Source organism: Triticum urartu, chromosome 7, assembly GCF_003073215.2.
Source record: "Triticum urartu cultivar G1812 chromosome 7, Tu2.1, whole genome shotgun sequence".
NCBI classification, from domain to species: Eukaryota; Viridiplantae; Streptophyta; class Magnoliopsida; order Poales; family Poaceae; genus Triticum; species Triticum urartu.
This window is the reverse complement of record NC_053028.1, coordinates 256498448-256514177: the sequence shown is the minus strand read 5'-3', so window position 1 is coordinate 256514177 and position 15730 is coordinate 256498448. Positions and strand designations below refer to the sequence as shown.

The 15730-nt window shown below is 46.0% G+C and overlaps 1 long non-coding RNA gene across 1 annotated transcript; it reads left to right on the top strand.

Moving 5' to 3' along the window:
• The first annotated feature begins 12629 nt into the window (after positions 1 to 12629).
• On the top strand, positions 12630 to 15500 carry LOC125524268. The gene is made up of 3 exons (XR_007290646.1): positions 12630 to 12925; positions 15071 to 15142; positions 15238 to 15500. It is a non-coding gene; the product is annotated as an uncharacterized LOC125524268 (long non-coding RNA).
• Positions 15501 to 15730: the final 230 nt, after the last annotated feature.

Genomic DNA, 15730 nt, shown 5'->3' with positions numbered 1-15730 from the left:
CCACAACCATTTAAAAACTCAAGTTTCAGCATTAGTTTGGAACTGACTCGGAGTCTAATAGGTGAACACGACAATAATGTAGCATGTCATCATATTAAGCGATGCGTAACGTAAGAAGACACGGAAGAGTGCGACCTCTCTTGCGGACCCGTGTAGTCCTCAAGGTCATCTGCTCAGTTGATGATGGTAATGCAGTTGCCGTGGCTGCCGGCGGCAGGGAAGAAGATCTGAGGCGGCGAAAGACAGTCTGGAGAGCGGATCCCTGCTGTGGTGAACCCTTCCGTTCTTGGAGCAGCTGAGCTAGGGTGGAACACAGCGCCGCAGGAGCAGGACAAACCACACAAGGTTTTCTTTGACACATATCTGTAACAGAAGTAATTTAGTAAGGGCTTGTTTGAATTTGAGGATTCTAACAATGCAGGGATAGGAAATAGACAGGAATAGGATAGGAATACACGTGCAAAACAGAGAATTTAAAAACACAGGATTTCTGCCAATCTGGGTGTTTGATTCACAACAATTGGAAGATCACAGGATGCAAAAAAGCATGGTGAGATTAAGTCAAACCACAAGAAAATGTACGGTTATAATGCTATTATGCTACTATCTCTTAGTCTTGTGCTTGATGAATAGGAATATGAAAAGGAGGAGAAGTGGAAATTAGAATTCCTACGGTTTTTCTTTCAAGGAGACACTAAAGGAAAAAATCCTACAGTTTTCCTTTGCTCCATTCCTTTGCACCAAATTCATGAAAAGTAGTACCATAGGAAACTTTCCAATTCCGATGTTTTTCATTCACTTTTCCTTTCAAGCACTGGCGATTCTAGTAGGCAGGCTTGAGCAAGGAAAATCCTACACTAAAAAAATGTTTTTGTGCTACTTCTATTACTTTGGACCCAGGCCACTGCCATACTAGCTCAACTCCCAGGCCCATCGACAAATGCACAGCTGAAACGCGCAGAGATAAATAATGATGGCGTTCAAGAGAGTCCATCACGGATAGCTAAGTTGCCTGGTACCTCACTGCTTATCATATAGTAGGATAAAATAATCGTATTTCCCGTTACTACGAGTGCTCAGTGGACAATATATATATATAACATGTAGAGTAAAAAAGAGATGCAACAAGTGTAGAACCTCTTTGGCGAAGCCATGTCGATCTCAGTGTGATTGGGTTGGCCGGTGAGGATGCTCCGGCTGACTTGGCTGTCGGAGGAGGGGAAGAAGATCTTAGGCGTCTGGAGATGGAGCCCGAGGTACTGCTCCGCTGTGATGGAGGGTTTCATCGTTGGAGCAGCTCCTGTGAGTTGTACGACGCCGAGGCTGAAGCAGGACAAGAGAGACAACGAACAACGTTAACCTGGGTGGAATTCTAATAGCATCTCCAATACATGACGTAAAATACATAACCACAAAGTGCTAGATGTAAAATACATTAGCCGCTCATCTCTGAACTTAACTGTCGAAACTGAACTTAACTGTCGAAACTGAACTTAACTATCAAAACTGAATTTTGCTGTCGAAACTGAACGCACTAGCAAGGTAAGGCTACACGTCGGTCGACTGACTTTTTCATCTCTGGTCAGTCAATTTTCCAGCCGTTGGATACGAAATCAAGGGCCTGCAGTTCATCTTCAACCTCCACCCCCCTGAGTCGGCCAAACAGCAACCCCCCGCCGCCCGCGGCCGGCGGTGCGCCGCCCCGCCCGCCCCGAAAACACTCCCCACCGCCGGTCCGCCGCCGCCCCGGCCATCCCTCTAGGCCACCCCGTGCCGAGATTTTTCTCCGGCGATCCCCATGCCACCGCCCCACCAACGCCCCGCCACCGCTGGCGACCACCGCCCCCATCCTGAACCCTAAGATAGATAGTGGGGTATATCTCCGGCGAGCCCCCCTCCCCGCTGCGGCTGGTTCTTCCTTCACCCCGGCGAGGCCCCCCACCACCTGAAAATCGACTGACCCAAAAGTCAATTCAGTCGACTGAAGTGTAGCTAAATCGGAGCAGCATCACAAGCAAGAGCAAGAGCGAGAGCAGCAGCGCAAGCAAGAGCAATAGCAAGAGCAGACCAGGCAGGGGACCGAGAGCAAGAGCAGAGCAGCAGCGCGAGCGAGAGCTAATGCAGCAGTAGGTCCTACTGATGTGGATGTCGCCGCCGAGGGAGCGACGCCGTGGAGGAAGTGGACGGCGACGCCGCCGTGGATGGAGCCGCGCCGTGTCGGCTCGGGACCGAGCGCCGGCAGCACGGTGAGATCGAATCAAGAAGAAAATGCGGCGATTAGTGTACAACCTCTTTGGTGGCACCGATTAGGCCGCAGCTTCATTCGAGGAAACAGTGATGATGATGCTCTTCCGGTGGTGCAGGTGAAGACGGCGGTGTGGGAATGGAGGTGGCGTGAAATACGAGGGGAACGTCGGGGCAGCTCCTTGGAGGTGGAGGACGGGGGTGGCTGAACCGGCGGGACGATGAGATCGACGACGGATCCTCATCCGGTAAGGTGGATGAGGGATGTCGAGGTGTTGCTGTGGATGACGTCGTCAGGGAAGAGGCTCCGGCTGGGTGGCGGACGGAGCAGTGTGTGGGGTTTCGTCGCGGATTTTCGCGGCCTCGGTGTACGAATGGGTGGGCGTATGGGATGGCAGTGGGGAACCATGGCTTAGAGACGCGCTTGTCCGAAATGTGGGGTAAGTTACGAAAGTACCCCCACCGATTTGAGGCGGTTCTTTCGGTTCAGGGGTACCACGGGCATTTCATGGGTCTGGATTTCACAGGAGGTGGGAGTTTTCGCGCGCGTTGTAATTTCGGAATAGCAAGGCGCGGGTTGACATGGAGGGAGTTGCGGAGCACAACGATACAAAGATATATCTTAAATATTTCGGGCTAACAAGGCGCGGGTTGAAGAGGCGGGAGTTTCGCAGCACGATAGACAGAGACACTAGCTTGAATTTTTGGCATAACAAGGCGCGGCTTGAAATTTCGGAAGAACAAGCTTAACGTGTACCCCAAAAAAGACAATTTGCACCTCAACACGCACAACACACACACAAACACCATTTATACTAGAGTAAGGTACACGTGCATTGCATGCATGATATTTGGCAACCAAATTATGAATAAATACCACATTATAGCATGCAAGCTTTGAGTCATATATGCATGATGTAGATGTTCATTTAATCCTTATAGTTCATTTCATTCAAAATCATCTAGTTTTTATAAGAAAGCTAATCTATTTTAAGATTCATGGAATTGTGCATCGTAAGACATAAAGTAAAAACAAATAATGGCAAATCATGTAGAAAAACATTTGGCCAATTCTAATACAGAATATTCTAGAACAAGTAAGAAGTGCTTGTGTTTTGATGTTTGTGCATTATGCTTAAGTTCAACCATGGAGTCTTCTAGATTATACATGTGGCGAAATCTGGTGGAATCTAGATGATATCCAACTGCCAGTAGTGCTCAAATTTGCCATGTTTGGACCATCGGATTCGCCTGATCCAATGACCATCTTTCAAAGTTAAAGTTACCCGCACACAATATAAAAAATATATAATATATATAGGGGTATAGATATAGATATGTGATGCAAAAGCCACCCATCATCTCCAATTAGAATAGTGTGTCCATGCACGGATGCGACGTGGCCAAATGATGTGTGCCATCGGTATCTCAAATTCAAATCAGTCTGACCTTGTTCAATGTGTATACATTACAACATGCTCATTTCCAAACCAAACCGCGCAGATCTCCGTTATATTCATGCATGCATGGGTTTCAAACATCAGGATCTCTTATTCAAATATTTGAATTCAACTTTACATTGATTGTGACCTCACCTATTTAGCTATTCTTTTACACCCACACAGTAGTCTTCTCTTTATAATTGTACCACTAACTTTCTCTCATGCATGCATGCACACACACTACCAGTCGGCATTATCCATCGCATGCATGCAATCTTTTTCTTCAGGTCGGTCTCCCATGAAGGCACACACCAACACACATCCCCCTCTCCATCATATCGGGCATTCTTTATCTCTCACGCGTGCATGCGCAACGATCGATGTTCCTCTATGTATGTGTGTATATAGCTAGGTCTTTCATAGTTTTCCACACAAATCGATCAGTCGATATATCCAGTGAGGTCTCACCCTCTTTCCCACGTCCACATTGATCAATCTATATCTCTCTATATAGGATTAACATATATAGCTAATACACCCACATTAATTATGTATCCAACGTCCCCCTCTCATCATCCATGCCTTCCTCTTCATCTCTCAGACATGTGCACAATGGCGAAGACAGGGGGCAGTAAGGGCCCTGCCCCCCTCCCCCCCTAACATCACTATATATCAAGGCTAATATGAATGTGATCATTAGACAATTGCTGCTAAAAATGGTTTAAGTTCATGAATTGACCCTCCTTGTAAAGGATTAGCAATGCTTGGCCCCCTAGCTCATTTATTTTTCATGGCTCCGCCACTGCGCGCATCAACGCACGTGTTCGCCCCCTCTCTCTAAATATCGATCTCCACTTGTGCATTCCTTCATAGTCTCCCTCCACTCGGCCCCTCGCACCATCTTCTAGCCCACCCACCAGATTTTGCCACATGTACAATCTAGCAGACTCCATGGTTGAACTTAAGCATAATGCACAAACACTCGTACAATCCTGCGTTTTTTCGATGCACAAACCTCTTTGAAAGAATTCTGCATTTTTTCTATGCACAATCAAACACTCGTACAATCCTGTAGGATTCAAGACGACATTCCACTATAATCCCATGTTTTTCCTATTCCCGCGTTCTTAGCTTTTTTTATAAAAACTAATTGATTTTGAATGAGATGAACTATAAGAATTAAATGAAGGGCTACATCAGGCATCTATGACTCAGAGCTTACATGCTATAGTGTGGTATTTATTCATAATTTGGTTGCAAAATCTGATGCGTGCAATGCACGTGTACCTTACTAGTATTTCGAGTTTGTGCAAAACACGTAAACTAGAATACCAATTGCACGCTACACAGTGTCTCTCTTACAGTACATGAAGCCACATGGCACATGTGTAGGCGTTGTCGCAACCTCCTTGCGTGGATTGATCACAGTGACGTGTTGCTGGTTCCAGAAGAATGTACTCGTCCTCCCTGAGCCATACTGGCGGTACATGCATGAAGCGAAATGTGCACGCACTCATTCCTCGCACGCACACGCGGGTAAACGGGCGGACGCAATTTTGTACCAAGATCCACCCCATGTGATAATTTGACGCATGTAAAGTCGTTCACTTCATTGATGGTCGATTAATATAGCGCATGCAAATTGAGTGGACGTGAGGGCGGAAGAAAGACATTATTACTCCACTGCACGCATGCGAGTAGTTAAAACGTGGGTTGCTAGTAGTACTTCCATTGGTCTCCTTCATATTTTGTGCCAATTTTTGAAAGTAACATACTACTCAATATTTACGCATTTGAGGAGTGTAGTACTTGAAATTTATGTTCCGCTAAACTCATCGGGAGCCGTTTTGGGCCTCGAAACCAAAACCATCAATTAATCTTTACCTTGTTCCCATCACATTCGAAAGCCTTCTCACACCTACTAGTAGTATGTACCAAACCTGAACGTGTTCCCACTATGCAGGTTATAGTACTAGTGCTAGTACTTAGGTTATAAAAAGGGGAACTACCTAACCGAAAATCACTCTACCTTTCCTCCTCATAAGTGCTTCTTCTTCGTCCATCGTTGCCATGGCCGATGAGCGGAGCTCTAGGTCGAGAACTACTCGTAACAAGGGAGCGGCAACCAAGGCTGTGGAAAAAAAGAGAGGGCTCGCCGCCACGCAGAGACCTCGAAAGATCTCTCACGGGCAGGCGATGGCTCCCAGGAGCGCCCTAGCCGCGGAGGCGAACATGCCGAGCCGGCGGAGCTGGAGTCGTTATCCCTCGACGGCATGCCCGATCAGCTCAATAAGCAGAAGGAGTTCACCAAGGCTTGATGGAGTTGCTGAAGGAGAGCCTCGACGACATGCCCGCTGAGCTCAGTCAGCAGGGGGAGTTGACTGCCGGCTTGGTGATGCTGCTGAAGAAGAGCATTGCCTTGGAGAAGAAGGCGACCAGCGAAATCCTGCGACTTCGGGAGGACAATGCGAAGCTCTGCCATGAGATCGACCTGTTGAAGGAGAAGAATGCCGGCTGGAAGAAGCTACATGAGAATAGTAGTTCCTCGATGAAGATGCTGCAGGCCCTCGCCATGGAACAGAAGGAAGAGTTGGTGAAGCTCCGCATCAAGCACCCGGCTGCTGTCAAGGTACGTAATATGGCTATGGAACAGATGATGAAGGCTCACATCGAGAAATGCCGCGTCATGGACACAATGATGAAGATGGCGGAGGAGACGCGCAAGGAGATGGAGGTCGTGCAGGCGATGAAGACGCAGTTACGACTTCGCGGCGAATTAGATCATTTGGGGTGATAATCTTCCTTCTTCTTTTGCTCTTGTGTTTCATCTTTTGCTTCGGGTGTTTCGCTGCACGTGTCACGTTCTCTGCGAGGCATGAATAGAACAATGTTTTTTGAGGGAATGAATAGAACAATGCTAACAATGAGATGACTAGCAAATTAGATCATTTTTTATCGCCATATGGCACTGGGCTGTCGTGTTTCGTGCTCCTCCGTCGCAATACTACTCCAGTGGAAAACTTGAGTATACCGCATGGTTCTTTGCTCCTCCTTGATCAGGTCGTCGGCACATTTATACGAGCAGTCAAATAACAAGGCCCCGCCTTCCAACAGTAATGAGCCATCAAATCACAAAGGCCCTCGCCTCTCGTGAAACCGACCAAGCTAGACTGCCCCGCCCTCTAGCCTTTTAAAAAATGTATACTTTTGTACAGCAGTAGTATCGATGGATTGCGCCATGGAGCAAAACTTGAAATTAAAAAAAAGGTGGTACATATAGAGAGCGCTGTCGCCAAATTATGCATATAGTACTATTAAAAAGGCTAGTCACAATAATGGTGTCCAGCACAACCCACCCCTCAAATAAAACTAAGAGGGTGCTTGGATACGTTTTAGTCACATGACTAAAAGTAGTGGGACTAAAACATGCTAGCCTCACCCATGCTTGGATCCAAATACTAAAAAGGCTAAAATCAAGTTAATGAGCATTTATTATCCTCCAAACCCTCCAATCCAGAACTCGCCTGTGTTAAAGGAGAGGAGTTAAATGGGTAGAGAGAGGACTAATCCACATTTTAGTAGGGGTACCCCTGACTAAAAAAATTTAGTCTCAAGACTAGTGTTAGCCCCTCTTTAGTCAGGGGTGCTTGGAACTTTAGCCTCTTAAAGAGACTAGTTTTAGTCAGACTAAAATAAGTCCCTTGGATCCAAGCACCCTCTAAGCATCCTGGAATTCTTTGACAAAACTAAGCACCCTGAAATTCTTCGACAACTAAACTGCTGGCTATATGATGTTGGCCATATATATTGTAAGTATATAATGTGAAGAAACGAGTGGTAGTACTATACCAACTAAAAGATGAAATGTAAGAAATACTAGTATGTACGTACTGAAGAGTTAAAGTAACAAGAAGAAACATAACATAGTTCTGCTGGGGGCTCAGCACAACACACCCCTCAAATTAAATTAAGCACACCTGAAATTAAACTTTGCAACTGTTTCGGTAGACACTGCATTAGAACCACCATGAGAAATGACACTGCCACCTTACTCAGAGTCCTCATCCACGTCCTCGACTTCATCCTTGTCCCTCTTCCTCTTGGCCGATACTTCTTTGCTTGAACCGCACACTTGGCTGTTGCTCTTCATCCAACCCTTGTAGATATTGAAGCAAAGGTAGCCATCCATTGCAGTGTACTGGATGTGGTCTATATCTAGTACATTCCGCTGCCATGCATGACGATGAAACGTGTATGGAGGTTTCACCAGTTTACCGTATGAAGGATGAACCATGGCTCCTGCCAGGGTCAGCATTGAAGGCTGATGAGAGGGCACCAGCCGATTCTTCTGGAGGTCGAAGGGGTTGCCTACAACGAGGCCTATCCGACCTAGGATTTCTTTGTCGTTACCAAAGTCTACAGTAACGAATTTTACTAGGTTGCTCCCGAGGAAGTCCTTAAAATCCTGGCACTCAATGTCGGCATGGCATATGTGGTAGACCAAGCATAAGTCATGCACGCAAACCTGGATCAAGGCGGGCCATTTCCTCTTTTCATCCTTTAGATCCTTCTCTCGTTCCAGGACTATGGTGTACTCAACATCTAGCCCAGCGACCCACTCATCATCTGAGTTTTCGAACATGCGTCTGAAGCGAGAAAGGCATCCTTTCACCGTCGTGGAAGAACGGGTGTAGATGATGTCGAACTCATCGCCGGTGATGGTTCTAACCTTGTAATCACCGCCGATGATGGAGATTTGGGACGCCATGGATTTGGGAGGAGGGTTAGGATTAGTGGAACTACCGTAATGTGAATGGACGGGATGACTAGGAGCGAACCGCCATAGTATTGAAGGACGTGCGGGGACGAGTAGGAGCGAACTGCCAGCGTGCGAACGGCAGGGTAGTGGCTTTCCATTCTCCATGATACGGGCTTCCGAGAGCCCTTGGATCTGAGATCGAACGGTTGCATGGCGTGATTCTAGACCTATGGGTGAATATCCTATCCTGGAGGGTTATTCTTCAAATTTTCAGCAACTTAGCATGCGACCATTTGATCTCAGATCCAAGGGCTGCCAGCAGCCCTATCATGGTCGCGCCTACCACGACCGTCGCGTCGCTCGCGCGGTCGCACCCTTGGAGATTTAACACGGTGCGTTAGGCTATTTGATGTTGGCATGTGATACATAGTCATCACTTAGTCACTCATACTACAACAAGGTTGGCTATAAGTGTATTTTTTGTTACTCCTCTCTATCTCTTTCTTCGTACTCAAGGAAGAAACGGTGCTAGTAAGAGCGTGTATTTATTGCATTTGCCAAGGAGTGACGTCTTCCAATTAAATGGTGTTGCTAAGTTTGCTTCATTTAATTAGCTATAGACTCAAAATTGTCTTTTCACCTAGGTACATGCGCTTAGCACCGTTTCTTCCTTGGGTCACCAAACTAGTCTCTCTCTTCTTGATTAACTTGCCACATCAGACTTTATGCCTATGTGGCAAGCTTAAGCACCTGTAGGAGCAAGTAAAAGTAAGTACAATAGTGCACTTTACATGGCATTTTTGCATATGTGGAGGAAAGAGAGGCAAGGAAAAAGTGGAAAAGTGGGCTCTCATGCAAGAGCCAGCCTCTACTACATGGTGGAGCATTGGGAGAGGCACCTGTATGGAGGTGGTTAGGAATCTGGGAGACTCACGTCGGTCGTAGCGCCGCAGTTAAAATGATAATGGCAAGTCAAATCATGGGGCCCCACCTGTCCAGCAGTAACTCGCTATCAAATCACGCAGCCCTACGTTTGTAGCAGCCTACTCCCTCGTCTTCTCGCATCTCTGTCGAACCGACTAGGCGGAACTTCCCCGCCGCCTACCGCGCAGGAAAAGCCCCGCCCTCGACTTTTAAATACTATACAGTATACTAATTTTGTATCCATGGATTGCGCCCGCGCCATGGAGCAAAGCGTCTAGAAAACGGAGGAGACACGGTGGTCTTGCAATAGAGAAGAGGGAGAGGCGAGACGGTGGTTTTGGAATGGAGATGATGGAGAGGAGAGGAGGTGGTTTTGCAATGGAGAAGAGGGAGAGGAGCGTGCGGCAGCGATTTAGGATTGGACGAGAGGGTCGGCGCACTCTGACTGGATCAAAATAAAAATCAATTTACCCTTCAATTAAGAAAGCGACCCCACATTAACTAGTCTCCCAATCTAAATGCAGCGCCGCTCCTCTCCTTTTCCATTTCAAAACCACCGCCCCTCCTCTCCTGTTCCAGTCCAAAACACAGCGTCGCTCCTCTCCCGTTCTAATCCAAAACCAGCGCTGCTCCTCTCCTCTTCCATTCAAAAACCACCGCCGGCGAGTGAAGGTGCTGTGGAGAAGTAGATTGATGGAGGAGTACAACCGATACGTGAGGATCGTAGATGGTGACCCTGTGAAGCTAGCTAGGATGTTGGAGATACAGTCTTGGTTTGACAACAAGGACCAACTAGCGGCGACGGCGACATCCTTGGCCAAATATCTGCAACAGAGCGAAAAGGCGGCGATACTCCCGGAGGGAGTCGTGCCGGAGTATATAGAGCTGCTCCTCTGGGCCATGGAGCAAACAGATTCACCGAATCCGATCGTGAGGGAGCGGTGGTGGGAGTATCGATCCCAGATGGAGCATCCACCAGAGATTGAAGGATCGAGCATCTACAGGGTGTCGTTTGTGAGGGTGTCCTGCTAGAGCGAGCCGGCGGAGTCTTCGTCGACCGAACCCAACTGCAAGAGGAGAAAAGCAGTTGGCCCGACGACGCTTCCCTGCCATCGTCTCCCTCGCCATTCACATCGTCTCACGGGGCGGCTGTCTGCCACTGAGGAATAGGAGGGGGCTGCCACCACCCCCCAGCCCAATAGTCGGGCAGGTTGTGAATTGTCAGGAGGAGCTTAGGGTTGTCAGTATTTGCAGGTTGTGAATTGTGTTTTGTGTTGTGTATTTTGAGAGTACTTTCAGATATGAATGTCTTTTGAATTTCAGATTTGCAGTATTGAGCATATGAAGTATTTTATGAATTCTAGAGATCTATTTTTACTTTTTTAGCACTTAAAAAATGTAGTTTCATAGGAGTATAAAAGTGCAGACAATGTGATTCTCAGAGAAGAAACTGCAAGTTTCAGTTTCAGATTAGAAACTGCAAGTTCAGTTTCAGATAAGAAACTGCAACTTTCATAGGCAGATCATTTATATTAACACGGCCTTTTCAAACAGGGTTAACATCATGTTGGAAGTTTTATTCATGGTCGAAAATGGAACTACCAGCCAGTTAACATCATGCTGATCAACATTCATGCATAGCACATCTTCATATGATGCACAGTCAAAATGCCCACACAATATCGAGTGTGCGAAACACACAGAAAACGAGGGACGAAGTTTGGCAAGTGTTGGACGTGGTTTTGGGCTGCCCTGTCTAGGCTTTCATTTTTAACATGCGCAGCCCATGACCTCGGATAGGAGGTCCATAGGCCTGTTTGCATTTTCTTAGGGCCGTCATGTATCGACCGGCCTATGGACCTCCCATCCAAGGTTTTATTTTTGGCAGCCCAAATTATGCATTTTTTGAAGAAAATGCAGAGGTATGTTCTATTTTTCTATATAAGAATAGGAACGCCAGGTCCAACTTATGTTTCCCTTCTAACTATATTATATATATTTAAATTATTTTATATGTTGACTGTTTAGTTCACATACTCCCTCCTTTTCGGTTTATAGGGCTTATCTCAAAATTTTAGTTTTTCAATTTTATAAGGCTCAATTTGGTTGTTTTCCATCACATGTTCAGATTCCAAGGTGCATTAAATCATTGCATGAAAGTATTAAGAGAAAATTGACCGATGCATGTACTTTATGCATGCATGCATTGCTATTTATGCATTGATAAACATAATTTTTTGAGGAAAACAAGTGCATTAATTAGGTGCTTTTGCAAACTACAAAAAGTATTCCACCATTCATCATCTACCTTGGTTGGTGAGATTTTTGAATTGAGCCCTATAAACCGAAAAGGAGGGAGTAATTGGCAAATAGATCTCGCCGCCACCCCTCGCCTCCTGACTCCGGGCACGCCTGCCCCTCTCAGCAAGTCTGCTCGCGCGCCCCATGGAGTCGCCGGCCATATCCACTGGGGAATGGCTGGAAGACAGGCAGATGTACAAGATGCATCTCCCACATGTCTACAAAGCCTTCCCGCGGATGCTCTAGCCGCTCGACTCCGTCGCGCCGGCGGTGCTGCGGGAGACTCGAGGGAGGAGATGGAGGGAGCGGGCGATGCGGATCCGCGACGACGCTCTCTCCTGGACCTAGTGCACGCGCGAATGGAGGGAAGCAGAGGAGGAAGCTGCGAGGGAGGAAGCCGAGGAGGGACCTAATCCGTTCTCTCACTCGCGCAGGTATGCTAGGATGTGCAAGGATCATGTGGATTGGGAGCTGCTGAATCTAGCCCTGCGGATCTACTTCGAAGGAGATTTCTCGGAGAAGCACGGGATGCCCCACCCAGTGAGCCGCCGATTGCGTTCGTTTGATGGGCAAAGGAGAAGTGAATTCAGGAGATCCACGCCATGCTGCGAGATGGGAATGCTTGACTGGACTCCTGCCCAACTACAACAAAACTGTCGCGTAAGGTCGCTTTTTCTGGGACGCTTTTTAATTCGCCTCTACATCCATGGACACTAGCAAAATAAAGACGCTTCTTAAGACGATTGAAAGGCGCTACACAGTTATTATAAGAATTAGGTATTTATAAAATAAATATATATTTTAAATAAGTTAAGGACGAATTTTGAGACGTTTCATATGTGGCTTTATCTTTGGTATATAATTTTGGCGCTGCCAAATTAGTTTTGGTTTACCGCTTTTTTATGGATGGTTCCCGCGTTTATTTTGGATTTTGTTCACTAACTAAAACTGGGGTCGTCTCCCACGCACCCCATCTTTTCCGCTCCCAGTTTCTAGAACCCACCATATCCAATCTACGGCGGCTCCAAGCCTCGCCCCGAGCGGTGCCCTCTGCCGGCTATGTCTGGTCTCCTCGGTCGACGACCTCACCAGTCAGGGTCGGTCGGCTTCCCTTGTCCTCCCCGTCCCCTGGCCGCACCTCTCCTGGCGTCGTCCTCAACGTCCGCAAGCCAGGTCCATGCCGGCGTCATCCTCCTGCAAAATTCTGCCACATCAAGCCAGCGCACCCTCAAATCCCATCTGCTCTATCAAGCAGGTGCTCCCTCGAATCCCATCTGCTCTACATTTTACCATTATATCTTTACATCTTTCAAGTACGCATCTCATGCTTCTTATATCCAGATTAGTTTTTCTTTTTGCGGGTGCATATCCAGATTAGTTGTCACCAAATCTCACCGTTAAGACAAACCAACATCAATCAGGGAACTCATGTATCAGATTCAGATCTGATGGAGCAACCACATTGGTGGTGCGTCTTGCAACTTGTGTACACATTTTCTGCTCTTTATCCACTCTGTAATTTATGAATTTGGTAGTTCGTCCTTTTAGCGGAAAAGGAGCGAGTACATTAATCTGGTTTACTAGCAGGTGCTACCTCGAATCCCATTATGCCAGTATGATAGAATGACTTGCCATTAAGCAGATTGCATTTACTTGTTGTAAGAGAGATCTACTTTAATCTGCTATCACAACATGATTCCTATATCTATCTTTTAAGAGCAATTTGATAAAATTACACTTTTTTCCTCATACTTTGGTCCTATGACACACCTTTCATTTTCTTTGATAAAATGGCATACTTTAGATTGATAGTTGGCCAAAATGGCACAAAGTGATCTTTTTCCTCTATTTCTAGATCAAAGCCTGCACGTTAGATTATTTGGGACGATTTTGCCCTCCCATACCAAAATTAGCCGTGAGACAGAAGGAGAGGAACAACAGGGCTGCCACCTCGCCATCCTTCCTCCCAGGCGCCACTCTTCTCCTGTCGTCGCCTTGCCGTGCTCTGCCCGCCCGCCCGTTCATGTGGAGGAGGAGGTGTGGATGTGTCGTGGTAAGATCGATGCTCCCTCGCCAAGCGGCGGAAGGCAAGCACCGCTCCTTACTCTTGCCGCACCATTCTTTCAAAGTGTGCCTCGACATCTTCTTCATGCTGCCGTGTGACCCTTTGTCATGCCCTGATGTCGAAGCTACCGTGCATCGTGCTGGGCGTCACTTTTGTAGTTTGCTCGCTTGCATTGGTCGCTCGAGCTGCTAGAGCGTCCGTTGGTCGCTCATGTCGCTAAAGCTACTCTAGTTGTAGCTTCTGTACTTGCTCAATGCTATCTCTGTAATGGATGTAATTGCTGCCTGAAGAAAGTAATTGGCTCTAAATGTTCATACGAGTTGCTAGCTTAGTTGTAGCTTCTGACAACAACAGGATATGGATGCTTGTTGATTTAGATGTTTAGGTAGCACACTTTGGCAGCATGTAGGGATGTAATCAACATGCACGTGATATGGCACACTTCACAACATGGGGTAGGGATGTGGAGTTGCGAGGATAGGATGACTTGATAGCAGGAATCAAACTGCAGGGTCTGAAAAAGAGTCCACTGTTTGTTGGACACACAGGGGAACAGCTGCGGCGAGGCGATGGCAAGAGAATGGGCTAAGCATGGAGAGATGGCAATGGAGGACACACAGCGTGTCGATAGGAAGGATGGCGGCGCTATTCTTCCTATCCTCCTATCTCGTGCCTATTTCTTGTATCGACCGATAGGTTCAATGGAACTAGAGTAAACAAGCTAAAGGGCAAAACTGTCCCAAATAATCTGATGTGCGGGCCCATACGTAGAAATAGAGCGAAAAAATTGCTTGTGCCATTTTGTCTAGCTATCAATGAAACATGTGCCATTTTATCAAAAAAAATGAAAGGTGGGTCATACGATAAATGTACGAGGAAAAGTGTTGTCATTTTATCAAAGTTGCTCATCTTTGATTAACTATGTATAGTTTTAGCTTACGCAAACCAGCGTCTCTTGGCTTGCCCTACTACTTACGAAGCAAAATGACATGTCTATGTGGTCTACACTTTATTATTTATACATGGCTTCACATGACTTTGTGCAGCAGACAAGGCGTACTTCTTGTTTCACCACTAATGAGCTGTACATATTGTTTTCATGATTTATTTTTACTTTAGCTACATAGATACTCAGTATGTTTCATAATTGTACCATTTGAGGAAGTGTTTATGCATCTTAATTACGCATGAGTAAGATCAGAACAAGCCAAGGTATGTACATTTCGAAATATATCCAAACAAGATATAGTTTCAGTCAGTTGAATCACATACGCTTGCATGGTTATGCCAATTGTTGTTTGCCTGCCAATCTGATACTACTTTGAAACATTTTAGGTCAAAAAGACAAAGCTGACCACTCCAACACAACCTAAGACATTTGTGCTCCAAGAAAACATCGAGACATTTGTAAGGAACATCTCTCACGGTTTCATCATAGAACATTTCATCTTGCACTAATCCAAAAGCTTATGTTCTAAACTTCTTTTTGTTATTTTTTCCAGGTAGAATTGGAATGCATTGCAGGAGCAAGGAGCAACCACACAAGAATTAGTCTTTAAATGAACACATATTATGTATAATGTATGGAAAGCTTAGTTCTAGTTTGTAGTATCTTTTAATTATTTACATATTTCATATGAATGTTGGATCTGATGCAGCTGTGAACTCCATGTCTCCATACACTTTTAGTGTATGTATTTGTTCATATACTTGTTACAAAGGATGCTAATTCTGAGAATGGATTGCTTGCAAATGCAATTGCTGATGTCGATTGATGCCTTTATATATTGATGATTGATCAATCTACACATACATCCCTATCATAATAAAGTAACTGAATTTGAAATGAGGAATACAAGGTAATATTAGTAATCAAACAACGATTAAATTAAAATACTCCATAGCCACAAAGAAGCTTATTCACATAGAGACAAATATGACGTCTCAACATAGCTTCTATAAGCAATGGGCCCACATGAGTAGAGGCGCGATACA